Source organism: Silene latifolia, chromosome 6, assembly GCF_048544455.1.
Source record: "Silene latifolia isolate original U9 population chromosome 6, ASM4854445v1, whole genome shotgun sequence".
NCBI lineage: Eukaryota > Viridiplantae > Streptophyta > Magnoliopsida > Caryophyllales > Caryophyllaceae > Silene > Silene latifolia.
In genome coordinates, this window is record NC_133531.1 from 49,379,411 (window position 1) to 49,394,770 (window position 15,360).

The following is a 15,360-nucleotide window of genomic DNA, read 5'->3' on the forward strand; positions in this document are numbered from 1 at the left end:
AGAATATCTACAGTTTTGTTTACCCCGAAATGTCCTCCAAGTCCACCTTCATGAGCTTCTCGAATAAGGAGTTCCCGAGTTGGAAGTTTTGGAACACAAAGTCTATTATCCTTGAAGAGGAAACCATCTGGAATAATGAACTCATCATAAGTTCCGGACTTGCAAATCTCGAAGGTTTCTCCAAAGTCGGGATCATGCTTGTAGTAACCCTTCAATGCCTCAAATCCAAGTAATCGGACATCGAGCACGTTCAATAATGAGCACCGTCGTGAGAGAGCATCTGCCACCACATTACTCTTGCCACGTTTACACTTTGATGAAAGGTGAAAGGATTGTAGGAACTCCACCCACTTGGCATGCCGTGGATTTAACTTTTGTTGTCCATTGATGTGCTTCAGTGATTCGTGGTCCGAGTGAAGGATGAAATGACTCGGCCAAAGGTAGTGACTCCAACGTTGAAGAGATCTCACGATAGCATAAAATTCTTCGTCGTACATTGAATAATTGAGCCGGGCTCCATTCAATTTCTCGGAGAAATAAGCGATGGGTCGCTTTCCTTGTATTAGTACGGCTCCAATTCTAACACCGCTTGCGTCACATTCCACCTCGAATGGTTGGGTGAAATATGGGAGTGCCAACAACGGTGCCTCGCAAAACTCTTGAATTATCGTATCGAAGGCCCTTTGAGCAGCCGCGGTCCATACGAATGCTCCTTTCTTTAAACACTCGGTGATAGGACTAGTAATGGTAATAAAGTCCCGAATGAACCTCCGGTAAAATGAGGCGAATCCATGAAATGATTGGACCTTCGTGATGGTCTTAGGAGTAGGCCATGACTTGATTGTTTCAATTTTAGATTGATCGACCGAAACTCCGTCTTTTGAAACCCTGTAGCCAAGAAGGATAACGCTCTCGACCAAGAATGAACAATTCTCCTTTTTACGATAGAGTTGTGGCTCTCGGGGCGTATTGAACACCTCGCGAAAGTGTTTGAAATGATCATCCTTGCTCCGGCTGTAGGTCAAAATGTCATCCAAGTAGACGACAACAAATCTGCTCAAGAAAGGTTTGAGTACCACGTTCATGAGTCGCATAAAAGTACTCAGAGCATTGGTTAATCCGAATGGCATGACGGTCCACTCGTATAACCCATGTCTAGCCTTGAACACGGTTTTCCACTTATCCCTTTCTCTCATTCGCATTTGGTGATAACCACTCCTCAAGTCGATTCTAGAAAAGGTTTTGGATCCATGTAACTCATCAAGTATGTCGTCAAGCCTTGGGGTAGTAAAACGATACTTGATAGTTATATTGTTCATGGCTCGACTATTAACGCACATTCGCCACGTCCCATCCTTCTTTGGAGCAAATAGAGTAGGGACAGCACATGGACTTATGCTCTCGCGCACATAACCTCGTTCCATAAATTCCTCGATTTGCAATTCCTTTGCCTCCATCGGATTGCATCTATAGGCCGCTTTGTTCGGTAACGAAGCTTCGGGAATGAGATCAATTTGGCGTTCGATCCCCCTGATAAATGGTAAACCAGCGGGTAGTTCCTTGGGAAAGACATCCCTGAATTCCTCATCCGAGTTTGGCACAAGATTAAGATTATCCTGGGTTGCATCGTCATAACTTGTATGATCACTTTCTTCCATGAGAGTTTCATCATGAACTTCTTCCAATTCTTCATCAAAAACAATTGGTAGATTTGGATCAAATAAAGAAGTTCCTTTTGTATGAGGTTCATCCTCAAAAGAAAATATGTCCTCTTCAATCACGTCTTTAAGTTGATCATCATCACCCAATGGCTCTATTGTAATAATCTCGTCCTTTTCTCCTTCTTCGAGATTGAACACATCACTCATTCGTTGTTCCTCATCAAACAACTCATCCTGATAAGCAATAACGTCTCTCAAGGTATTCAATTGTTCATTTGGACAATTGTTCATTTGGACACGCGCTTTGATAGTGCCCAAACCCCGGACACTTTAAACATCGTACTTTGGAGAGACTTGTTCCCTTAGAATCGGGCGCTCTTGCCGCGGAACTTGGGGTGGCAGCCGACTTGGGTTCGCCAAAACTATTCGTTGTACTCCCTTGTTTGAGATTGGCGATCTTACGATAAGTCGTAAGCGTATAAGTTGCTGGAACATATTTCTTACGCAACTTGCGTTTAAGAGAATCCCAAGATGATAATTTCCTTTTCCCAGCGCGAGCACGCCTTGCTTTCAAACTCTTGTACCATAGTGAAGCCCCTCCACTAAGTCTTTGAATAGCGTACTTGCAGCGTTTCGCGTCATCCAGAACTTCAGAATCAAACATTCGTTCGATTTTCCGTTCCCATTCGAGGTAGTCCTTTGGGTCCGTGCCTCCCGTGAACTCGGGTAGTTCACTTACTTCGAACTCTTCAACGGTTCGTTCTCGTCTAGGCAACCACTTGGAATCGTTTTCTTGTAACCTTTTCAAGGCTCTTTGAAGATTCTCAAGAAAGTTGGGATCGTCGAAGTTCATTTTGATGTTGGTTGTTTGAAATTTCGAAGCTCTCTCTTTTTTTTTTTTTTTTTTTTTCGATGGTCAACAGTACCGCGAACAGTACTGTGAACAGTACAGTGAACAGTACCGTGAATAGTGTTTTTTTTTTTTTTTTTTTTGTTCAAACCGTGCCTTCAAGATCCAATCGATTAAACCTCAACTACCTCGCCGAGTTTAATCTTTGAATACCAAGCGCGTTGGATATTCAACTATCAACTGATTGGGACCTCCTTAGGACCGTCTTGATTTTTTTGGGGTGATCAAGAGCCGAAGCTCTGATACCATTTGGAGCGTATACGTAGCGGAAGACTTAATTGTTTATTCAAGTGAGGCGAAAGATCCGAATGCACTAGGTGCAACCCGACCAGTTCGTGTCACTTGGCGTGATATGGGCGAAGCGGAAGTCTTTTTGTTTGGTTTTTGGGTTTTTGTTGTGCAAAAGATAAAGGATATTTGTTTCGATTCCTTGAGAAGAGATCGGAAACAATGGGATATTTGGTATCACTAGACCTATAGTGATAACAATGGGGAATTACTCGAAACGCGTCAAGCAATTCAACTCAAACTGCGGAGCACGTCCTTAGTTTAAGGCAAGACTCGAAATCATCGACTCTTTGAAAAAGATTGAAACCAACAAGTTTCTCTCTCTAAAATGTTTTTACTTCAACTTGGATGATTACAAATGAGGGAGGCTAGGTCCTTATATAGGACAAAAGCCTTGGCCTCCAAGTAAAACATTAAATGCTAGTTTGTAAGTTCTAGGATGATTAGATGCATGAACTTACAACTTAGACTCTTTTGTCAAATCTTATTCAAACTATGTTGAAAAATGCAAAAATATAAACTAGGATTCTTCTCCCCTTGGTGCCGCCACTTTCCTCTCTTTTCTCTTGTTCCCACACGGCATTCCTCTTGTTCCCACACGGTTTCAAGGTTCTCGTGGGTCTTGAGCTTTAATCGCACATATTTCCTATCTTTTATTTGAGCCCATCAAATTTTGTGTGTGAAGAATGCATTACTTGGGCTTGGTTTTGCTTGGTCCTCTAAATTAAGCACAACCTCTTCCATGTGGTTGATATTCGCATCAGGTCGTTTATTAATCGTCCCGCCATACGCATCAGGTACACGACAACCCTGTCAAATTTTGGCGCCGTTGCCGGGGAGGCAATTGCCCTATCTGTCTTTGTTTCGTTTATTTTCATCCGTCTCAGGGAATTTTTATTCCTTGAGGCAGTTCTTATTATTCTTTTTCAGTGTTGTGTATGCCCAGGTCAGACAGGTTTGAGTTAGTTGCAGCTGATTCTGAACCAGAGAGACTGTTCAGGCATAGACTCCGTCTGCAAAGAGAATCACGAAAGGAAGACTTGAGTACTTTCGAGCCCGAGCTACACCATTTTCTTTTCGCAGAAGACCAGTCTTTAGTAGAAGACATTCCTATTTCTGCCGATCAACCAGTAAAGATGTCGAACATTGCTAGTCACTCGGAGCCTAAAGCATCGTATATTCCAAAGGGTTTCAATCTCCAGACTGAGGATGGGAATACATTTGACATCCGTCCTTCTTATATCAATCTGGTGGAGAGAAATCTCTATAGTGGTGTGGCAGGTGAAGACCCGAGGAAGCACATGGAGGTCTTTACAGACTACTGTTCTACTATCCCCGCCACAAAGGGGGTAACTCAAGACAAGATTAAGGAGGTTCTGTTTCCTTTTTCTTTGACTGATGTAGCCAGGGAGTGGCTGACTGATTTGGACCGCACGGCTGCAGGGGTTACTAACTGGGAGACCTTTGCTCTTGCTTTTTATAAGAGATATTTCCCTCCTCAGCGCACCAATCAGCTGAGGGCAAAGATTACGAGTTTCAAGCAGGCACCTGATGAGACTCTCTATGAAGCATGGTCCCGTTTTAAGAAGTTGGTGAGGTCTCTTCCTCACCATGGTTTTGATCCGTGGTTTCGTCTCAACCGGTTCTACAACGGCTGTATGATGATGATCAGAGCCATACTTGATGCGTCATCTAATGGAAGATTCCAAGAGAATACTGACGATGATAAGGGATGGGCCCTTATTGAAGAGATGGCGAACCACAGTGCTGAGTTTGGAAACCCGAGGGATGGTATTAGAACAGTTCATGCAGTCGATAAGCAAGTTGTGGCTCAGCTGGAAGCCATGAATGCTAGATTTGATAAGTTGGAGTTACATTCTGCTGGGGAGCCTCAGACGGTCCATATACTTACTAGAGGGGAGACCGCCACATGTGAGAGGTGTGGGAGCAACGATGGTCACACTGCTGTTGGTTGTCTTACAGAGAAGGAACAGGTCCTTGCTTTTCAACAATATAGGCAAGGAGGGGGTTCCTATTATAACAACCAAGGGGCAGTCCATCCCAATTTGTGGTGGACAAGTCAAAATGTGCTCAATCCTACCCCTCCTCCGCACCAGCAGCAGACATATGTCCCTCCACATAAGACTCAACAAGGCTTTCAGAAGCCTCCTTCCTTTCCTACACTTAATCAAGGTGCGTCATCTTCTGGTGGAGTAAGTGAGATAGGTGAGTTGAAGACTATGTTGCAGTCTTTGACAAAGCAGTGGAAGTTATGCGACCAACAAAAAGATGCATCTATAAAGGCACTCGAAACTAAAGTTGCCAAGTTAGCCGCTAACCAGTCCACAAGGAAGCAGGGTCATTTACCGTCATAAATTGAGAAAAATCCACATGAGACGGTAAATTTAATTAATTTGAGGAGCGGTCGTTCATATGAGGGGAGGAAGTGTTGAAATCGACCCGAGGAAGGTTATAACTGCTGATGAACAGTGTTCTGTCAAAGGAAATGAGCTGACGGCCAAGAAAGTACTCGATCGACTAGTTTCTGGGGGTCGATCGAGTAAAAATGTTGAAGAAAGTACTCGATCGAGTGGAATTTATACTCGATCGAGTGAACAGGAAAAAGAAGTTGTTCGATCGAGTGAAATTTCTACTCGATCGAGTGATGTTGCAGTGTAATGTCCAAGGGATTAGACAAATACAACAACCAAACCAGCAAACCAAAGATAGTTTCTCAGGAATGCAATAAACTTGTGCTAATTATTAAAATTATCAAAAGACCTCCTAAAATCATGAAACTTGGCAGTAATTAACTTTAATATGAGAACTAACTCTGAGCAAAACTCCAGGATTTTTAGAGGACTCGAAGTATTTTTAAGACTCAATCGAACCGTCTAATGTACACAATGGACCGTGAGTGAGGCAGTTCTGGAATATTGTCTGAAAGGAGGGAACTTTGGATATAATTATCAGCTGAAATCCCACAGAATATTCACAGGGAATTAAGCTAACAATTTGGGATATTTGAGTTAAGAAATTCCACAGATTAACACAGGAAAGACTCAACTGAAACAACAGCAAAGCTAAACTAGCCACAGTCTCTCAAAGACAGGAAAGTTTAGACTCTACTAACAGTACTTAATCAATAACCACAGTCTAAGGACAGGTTATTATCAAGCCCGACTCTAATCTACAGACTAAGCACAAGATTAAGAGGTTTAAATTTGAGAGAATTCTCGGGTTTCATTCATAAATCATTTGTGTTACAACGATCCGAGTTGAGGTCCTTATATAGGCCCTTTTAGGTTACAAACTTGAAAAGAAACTACATCCAAGGGTCAGGATCCTTCCTCACATGCTGGCAAGAGTCCAAATACAATATTACAACGGTTTTAAAAGCTCTTAATTGTAAACTGGAATGAAAACAAAAAGAAATGCAGTGACATGTGATAAAGCCGTGGTCCTTTGTTGCATTGCTGGCTTTTCGTTGAATGTAGGCACTTGAGGACGAAATGATTGAGTCCTTGGCATTAAAATTGGCTCTAGGTTGTATCTGGTAGATGGGGAGACAAGCCAAAAGTTCTTTGAGTACTTTTTCCTCATGGTTTAGCCAGAAATGGAAAGGTTGCTTTTGTTGTTTGTCATTTCTTTGCAGATCTGTCCAGCTTGGATTTCGGGACTTGCATTGTGATTTTCCTTGGACCCCTAGGACTTTTCGAGCCTAATTTAGTGACCAACCAGCTGGCCATGGTGGCAGCTGGTGGTTGGGCTTGTACTCATACTTATTGGCCACTAAACTTAGCTCGGTTTGGTGGTTCCTGAGATGGGTGTGGTGTTGCCTTGGCCTGCTTGCTGATGTGAGGTGTCCTGGTCAGTGGCTCCTGCTGCAGATGTTGTTGAAGAAACTACTCGATCGAATGGGATTTTTGGTCGATCGAGTATTATGGATAAGTGACAGCTTGATCGAGAGCCTGCTAGTGCTCGATCGAGTGAGAAAACGCCTGAAAGACCTCGTTCGAGAGGAAAGAAGCGTCCGAAGGATATGGAGCTTGATCCGGCTGACACGTTGGAAGAGAGGAACAAGGGACTCCAGATACCCATCACGGTTCCCTTCCCGAGGCGTTTGCAAAGTACTAAAGCTAATCAACAATTCGACAAATTCGCCGAACTACTGAAGAGCTTGCAGGTCACTGTGCCATTCGCCGAACTGCTGACACAGGTACCCTCTTACCTTAAATTTATGAAAGAAATTTTAACGCGTAAGAGGCACATTAATGATCATGAGACGGTAGCTTTGACCGAGGTAGGGACGGCCCTAGTTCAGAATAAGTTACCTCCCAAACAGTCAGACCCGGGTAGTTTCTCAATTCCGTGTCATATTGGTACCCATTTGATTGATAACACGTTATGCGATCTTGGCGCTAGCGTGAGTGTCTTACCGCTGTCTTTGGCTAAGAGACTTGGTTTGACAAAGTTTAACTGCACAAACATGACTGTTCAGATGGCCGACCATAGCATATCACGACCACTAGGTGTCATAGAAGACATACCTGTTAAGATCGGGAGGTCCTTTATTCCCGTTGACTTCGTTGTACTTGCATCCCCGAAGATGCACATACCCCTATTATTTTAGGGAGACCATTTTTATTTACTGCCCGTGCAGTAATAGACCAAGGACTAAAGAACAAGGATAAATGCTTCAAACAATGAGTCACAAGGACTAATGAACAAGGACAAATGGTTCACACAACGAGTCACAAGGACAAATGGTTAAAATAACGAGTTACAAGGACTAATGAATAAGGACAAATGGTTCACACAACGAGTCACAAGGACTAATGAACAAGGACAAATAGTTTACACAACGAGTCACAAGGACTAATGAACACGGACAAATGGTTCACACAACGGGTCACAAGGACTAATGAACAATGAAAAATGGTTCACACAACAAGTCACAATAACAAAGAGTCAAAGACAAATGGTTTACCCAATGAGTCACAAGGACTAATAAACAAGGACAAATGGTTAACATAACGAGTTACAAGGACTACTGAACAAGGATAAATGGTTCACACAACGAGTCACAAGGACTAATGAACAAGGACAAATAGTTTACACAACGAGTCACAAGGACTAATGAACAAGGACAAATGGTTCACACAACGTGCCACAAGGACTAATGAACAAGGAAAAATGGTGCACACAACGAGTCACAATAACAAGGACAAATGGTTTACACAACGAGTCACAAGGACTAATAAACAAGGACAAATGGTTTAAACAACGAGTCACAAGGACTAAAGAACAAGGACAAATGGTTCACGCAACCAGTCATATGAACTAATGAACAAGGACAAATTGTTCACACAACGAGTCACAAGGACTAATGAACAAGGACAAATGGTTGACACACTGAGTCACAAGGACTGAAGAACAAGGAAAAATAGTTAACACAAGGTGTCACATGTTGGAATATGTGTCCTCCGACAATAATGCGATCACAACTGTCGATCATGATGATCACATGTTTAAGTCTCATTTTAAGAATACATGTGGGATGTAATATTTTACAGTCAACTGGTCCACACATATCGGTAATGATTGGCTGACTAGAGTTTGACATTACTGTCGTGTCACGGTGGTGATCAGATGATCCCCTAAGGTCATACCTATAGGGAAATACTCTTAATTGATTATTTAATTAATCGTATGCCGATACGAGTTAATTAAATTGCTTAAAATTGACGGATGATTTTGTGTGTAAAATTAACGTGTCTTATTGTAATTCGATTATATTAGATACGGTCTAAGTAATTGAATTATTTTATTACTTAGATAAAATTATTGTTTACGAAACAATTTGGAATTGAAATTGAATGAATAATTTATTATAAATACAAGACGTTGTAATTTATAATTTGATAAACCGTTTTGGTACAAGTAATTACGAATTACTAGTCGATTTTGTAAATGACATATTTTATGAGTTTGTTGATTTTTAATATGTTAAAAATACATTGCAAATTCACATGTCAAGTAACATGTCACATATGTCACAATTGACAAATGACAAAATAAAATGGACTACCCATTTTATCTCAAGTGTACCGAAATTTAGAGGGTATTAGTGCATAAATTGTGTTGATTATTTTAATAAGGGAAAAACACAATTATTACACTCTATATGTAGCCATGCATGCCTAGTTGTTCTTGGGAAGAAAGTTGGCCTCATGCATTGGCTATCTTCCCTCCTCCAACCGGTTTTGCCATGTGAAATGATAGAGTTTTTCCTCTATCATTTTTATTCATACACACTTCAACTTAGATTTTTAAAAAATAAAAAAAAAGGTATTTTTCTCTACAACTTGTGAAATTTTAGAGAAAGAAAAACACACAAAAATCCTCTCCTCTAAACCGAAATAGAGGAGAACAAAATCAATATTTTGGGTCAAATATTTAAGCTAGATTAATATTATTACTAGATCATAATAATATTAGTTATTAAGAGTTTTCCTTGGGTATATGATAAAATGCAACATGTGACGTTTTTCCTTTAGTCATGAAGTATGTTTTAGCATTAATACTAATTATAGTCACTATTTATGTGATTTTTTTAATCAAAAATTCATAAATCATGCATAAAGACTTCATTATAGCCAAATATTTTACACACATCTTGTAAAATTGCATGTGACAACATACTAAATTTCCATGACCAGATTCGAAATATAACTCATATTAACCTATTTACCCATTTAAATACGATTTTAACTTTAAAAATCCATATTTCGAGCAAAACAACTCATTTTAACATGAAAATTTACAGGCCATCAGTAGATAATATATGTAAAAACATATCCAAAAACCACTGAAAAATTCGAAGTTTAGCTATTTTTCGTCCAAAAATGACATTTTTATCATAAAAATCACATTTTAATGCCAATAATATATCAAATGAACAATAAAATCCATAAATAAACCAAAATGTCCTAAAAATCACTTAGGACCAGAAACGTTTAACATGCAAAGTTATTTTTAGGTTTATCTTCATAAATCCAAATTAATTAGTTTTGTATGTTAATCTTATAACTCGGAAAAACTATAAACCGATTTGCATGCAAACAACCTAAGGTAATCTACTAAACAAATATCTAGCCCATATTATTTAGTAGAGATAAGGGATAATCTTGGGTGCAATCAAGAGGAGTGGCTTCTATACTTGAAGTCTTTGGAGGATCATCCTATTACTCTTCATAGCTCAAGAACAAGTGAAGGTAGGAGACCTTACTTGTGCCCATAAACCGAAATATTCAATGTAAGGAACCGGTTTAAAGTAGAAATAATATTTTAAATATCACATATTTTGGTTTAAAGTTTTAGTCATAAAAACTTAAGAATCTTATGCATGCAAAACTAGAATAAGAGTAAGAAAAAATCGGTTTCATACCATATGAATATTTCGGCCAAATATGGGCACAAAAGTGGTCTCCTTCCACTACTTGTTCTTGAGCTAATAACACAATGGATGATCCTCCAAGTATTCAAAGTAGAATACCTCCAATAAGTAGCACCCAAGACTATCCCATAATACCCATATAGTTATTAACTAGATAATTATATAAGTTACCTTAAAAATAATCTAATATGTAAGATTATTACTACACTAGTAATATGTAATTTTTATTAGATTTTAAGAACAAATTTTATATATAAACACCTTTATATTTTTAGAGAGAAGATGGAACTTATTCTTACTTGAAGAATAAGTGAGTTGTGTAATGAGAATAAGTACAAGTAATTACGAATTACTAGTCAATATTGTTTATGACATATTTTATGTGTATGTTGATTTTTAACATGTTAAAAATACATTACAATTTCACATGTCAAGTAACATGTCACATTTGTCACAATTGACAAATGACAAAATAAAATGGACTACCCATTTTATCTTATGTGTACCGAAATAAGGGAAGGGGTTAGGATTAATATTGTGTTTTTATTTTAAATAGAACATGATAATTAACCCTAATGACTAGCCTTGCATGCCTATCTTTCTTGGGTAGAACAACAAGCTCATGCATAGGGCACCCTTCCCCTCACCACCGGTTTTTCCCACTAAGAGGAACAAATGGGTTCCTCCATTATTCATTCATGTTATTCTATTTTTCTAGTGTAAGAAAATACTCTCTACTTGTGTGATACATTTTAGAGAAATAAAACCCTCACAAAAACTCTTCTCTCTTAACCGAAAATAAGCGAGAACAAATAAATTTTTGTGTCAAAATTTTAAGGAAGACTTGTATTATTTCTAGTACAAAATAATATTAGTTATTAATAATATGTTAGTAATATTATTTTAATGTATTAGTAATATTTTAATGTATTTTTTTTAGGAAGGCCATACTAGGATTTTTTATGCTTTGCATTTTATTTATATGTTGCATGCATCGCTAAATCGCCATAACTAAACATGCATTTTAAATCGAGTTTATCGACCGTGTCAATTACAATTATCGTAGTTCACCGCTTTAGTTCACTTAAAACGTGATAGATAATAAATTGACATGACCTCTCGCTAAAATAAACAATTGAGACTTAGCCTTACCAAAAAGTAGAAACCATGAAAACCTATTTCGTGAGGGAGTGCGCTCGGCCACACCGGGTTACAAACCTTGTTACGTAGGGGAAGTGGGTGATAAATGTCTATCCACCGAATTCATGTTGATGAGGGATGAATCGGCTACACCGTGCCCAAGTTAATGTGGATTTGGATCATGGACACATTTATTCGAAATTTGGGTTGAACTCAACAAAAGTATTCCGACCATTGCCGGATGTGTTTTGGGCTAAAGATAAATATTAATGTAATTTTATCGACCAAGAGTTCTAAAAGTAGAATCGATTAAAGAGTTAATCCACCGAGTTATATTGATAAGGGATGAATCGGCTACACCGTGCCCAAGTTAATATGAATTTGGATCTTGGAATCATTTATCAAGTTGGGTAGAGGTCACTAGATAAATGCAATAAAACTTGTTTAAATTAAAATTTACGAGTATTATTATTATTTTGAAAATGACAAGTGTTTTATTCCTTCTATTTTTGTTTTGTAGACCACTTTTATTTCTCATAACAAATGGCCGCACCAAACACCAACGCCACGCCTCTCACTAATGTTTCATGGCTCCGATCCTTCATGGATCGTTGTAAACTTGAAAAGAATGGGTCAAATTTCTCCGATTGGGATGCCCAACTCAAATTAGTCGCCCAAGGTGACGACAAGCTTCGTTACCTCACCGAGGCCTCTCCACCCGAACCTAATGCTAGGTCGAGTGCCGCCACTAGGGAAGCATATGAAGCTTACCACAAAGAGTCCTCCGCTATGAAAAATGTGTTGATTTTTGCTATGGAGGCGAATCTCCAAAGGAGAGCCTTTAAAATGGGCACCGCTAATGAAATCTATTCCAAACTTGTGACAAACTGACAATGTTCTCACAAACACCGAGGATCATCCAATATGAGGCGTGAAGCAAAAGGAGCCACGCCTAAACCATGCTTCCACCCGATTTTGATCCTTCACGCAAAACGAGGTCCAAACTCAAAAATCCGTCTAAGAAGGCACGGTAATTTTTGTCATGTCTCAATTCTTTAATGAATTTGGAGACTTTTTGGCTAGGGACATTTATTTAAATAAGGATCCGAACTAAGATAAAGTCACGAGATAAAACCGAGTAACGAGTTTATCGGTTTTCAACAATCGACCTTAGTTCGCTTCCAAATGGTCCTATTCTTTCTAGTTAAATAATTCAAGACTATCCTAGGCTAAATAAGAGTTGGTTGGTCATCCAAGAGAGTCCAAGAGGGCTGTTTTATCATTTTCAAATGAAGATCAAATGTCGCTTTCAAGGAAGGTCCACATGTCGCTTTCACTCTTACATTTGATGTGTAAGGGCTTTTGTTTGACTCTATGATGGCTACTCCAAGGCTCTTTTTCGGCTGGTATGAGGATCATTTGAAGCTTCCAAGGAGTCCAAATAATCAAGGGAAGAAACAAGAACAAAACCGGTGGCCCCTTATTTGCACGGTTTGCAACACAAGGACAAAGGTCGCTTTCAAAGCTTCCCAATTTGGCCAAGACCATCCCTTGAGTTTTTCTTACATGCTCTAGCTCCTTTATGCTTGGGTGGCCGGACCATGAAGCTTCCAAGAGGGCCTTCCTCTATGTTTAAATCCTCATTGTCTTATTAGTTTACTTTTCTTGTTTTTATGCATTTGTTTTTCAACTTGTGTAAGAACTTTGTGTAAGGCCTTGGGCCACTTTTGTACCGGTTTTCCTAGGTGCTTTAGAGCCGTTAGATGTTAGGATTAGATGGATGGTTAGGATTGCTTAGCTTGGCCTATAAAAGCAAGGCATTCCTTAGTGTAAAAATCAGATTGAGTGAATTAAAGAATGAGTAAGAAACCAAGTGTTTTCTTCAAAACCTATTCTTTGCTGAGTGCTTGAATAGTCCTCTTTGCTTAGTGCTTGAGGTTTGGGTAATTTCTTTGCTTAGTGCTTGAAATTTCCCTTAGGCTTAATCTAGTGGCTTAGTGCTTGGATTAAGTCATATCCCAATCACGCTTGTTACTCTATTCGATTGTAGAGTTCAGGATTCCGTGGTGCCAAACAGTTCTGTCGACTGTTCGATTGCAGTCTTCAGAGTTTCTGTTCGGTTTTTTTAGTCCTTTTCATCACGGTTAAACAGTTCAAATCACTGTCCAAATCGAATCATATTTAGTCAGATTCCGAGTCTTGAGAGTTTTACTTCAAGTCGGCCTCGACATTCTTTGATCTCGATTTCAAGGAGGGCCAAAAGGTCAGCCCTCACGTGCTCAAATTGTTGGAGCTAGTCGAGACATTGAAACTTCAAAAGGTTTAAATCCCCAAGGAGCTCATTGTTGATAGGATTCTTCACTCCTTATCCAAAGTCAAAGCATATGTACAATTCCGGGTGAATTTCAATATGCAAGACAAGGACGTGTCTCTTGAAGAGTTGCACAAGTTACTTGTGCAAGCCGAAAGAGACATGGGGCTAAATGTTAACCCATCTAAGGATGTGCTTAATATAAGCACTAAGAGCAAGGGGAAGTTCAAGACGAATGGGAAAAAGGGTAAGAGCCAAGCTCCCATGTCCACCAAGGCTAAGACTTTTGAAGCTAGCACTTCCAAAACCAAGAAGGGTCCTCTTGATAAATGCCATTATTGTAATGGTGTTGGACATTGGAAGAGGAATTGTTCCAAGTATCTTGGTGACATCAAAGTTGGAAAGATCACTCCAAAGAGGTAACCGACTATCCTTTCTTTTATGTTTCTAATTCAACTATGGTATTTTGATATAAAGTTGTGATAATGTATCACCCTTTTATTGTAAATAGGGCCTCCTCCAAGCAAAGACAAGAGAAAAGAGAAGCAAGCTTGAGAAATCATGAAGGAGCTAAGAGTAGCTACCAATGAAGCTTGGCTTTTATTATTGTCTTTATTTTAATGTTATGAATTTTAGAACTATTTTGATTTCCGTGTTTGACATGGAAATGGTTGATCCTTTCTAAACAATGGTTGTATTTTGGATTATGGTGGTTTGGCTTGCAACCCAAGTCACCCCTTTTATCGTATTCGTTTGTTCTAAAAATTCGTCTTTATCTGATTGCACATAGAAACATATGATCATCTACTTAAAATGATCCAATAGACAATTATAATGATGGGATTCATTATATGTCCACAAGCTTAAGGCTTGTGTATGATCAATTATAAAGTAATGTTGAGTTGATGAACTCTCCTAATGAAAAAAAAAATAATTACCAAGTAGACTCATCAAATCTAAAATCTATTAGTCAATCTATGAGATAGTCCTCCTTCTACTTCAAAATCATTATTTGTGTCTCATAAGCTATCTTTGAATATCTAGTGTATTTATTCTAAAGATAGAGTGGGAGAAAAATGAAGACACAAAGAATAATTTGTATGCTTGAGTAAATGAGATCTACGAAAGAAAGAATGATTTGTATACCAAAATAGATAGTATACATGAATAGATGAGATCTATGGTCTCGAATAGATGAGATCTACATGACAAAAGAAAGAATGATTTGTATACCAAAATAGATAGTATACATGAATAGATGAGATCTATGGTCTCGAATAGATGAGATCTACATGACAAAAGAGACCAAGTGAAGTAATCAAAAGAATATGTTCTTAAGATAACTACACGAGGAGACCAAAAGAAAGTTTTTGAAAGAAAATGACTAAAGAAAAGTCTCAACGAGAGATTTTGCTAGTTTATGACCTAGATATAAATAGAGTTTCAATATTGATATTTACTTAAGAGCCTAAATGAAACAAAGTTGCATCCTTGAATATAAATGAGATTTATGACTAAAAGTTGCAAAGAAAGATATGTCGATGTCTACAAAAGCTAAGTTAATTGTTAACCACGCTAGTGTCATTACTTA

General features: G+C 38.7%; 1 non-coding gene across 1 annotated transcript; it reads right to left on the reverse strand.

Moving 5' to 3' along the window:
- Positions 1-4,371: 4,371 nt before the first annotated feature.
- LOC141588915 (small nucleolar RNA R71) lies at positions 4,372-4,477 on the reverse strand. Its single transcript, XR_012519881.1, has one exon. It is a non-coding gene; the product is annotated as a small nucleolar RNA R71 (small nucleolar RNA).
- Between the last annotated feature and the right edge of the window lie 10,883 nt (positions 4,478-15,360).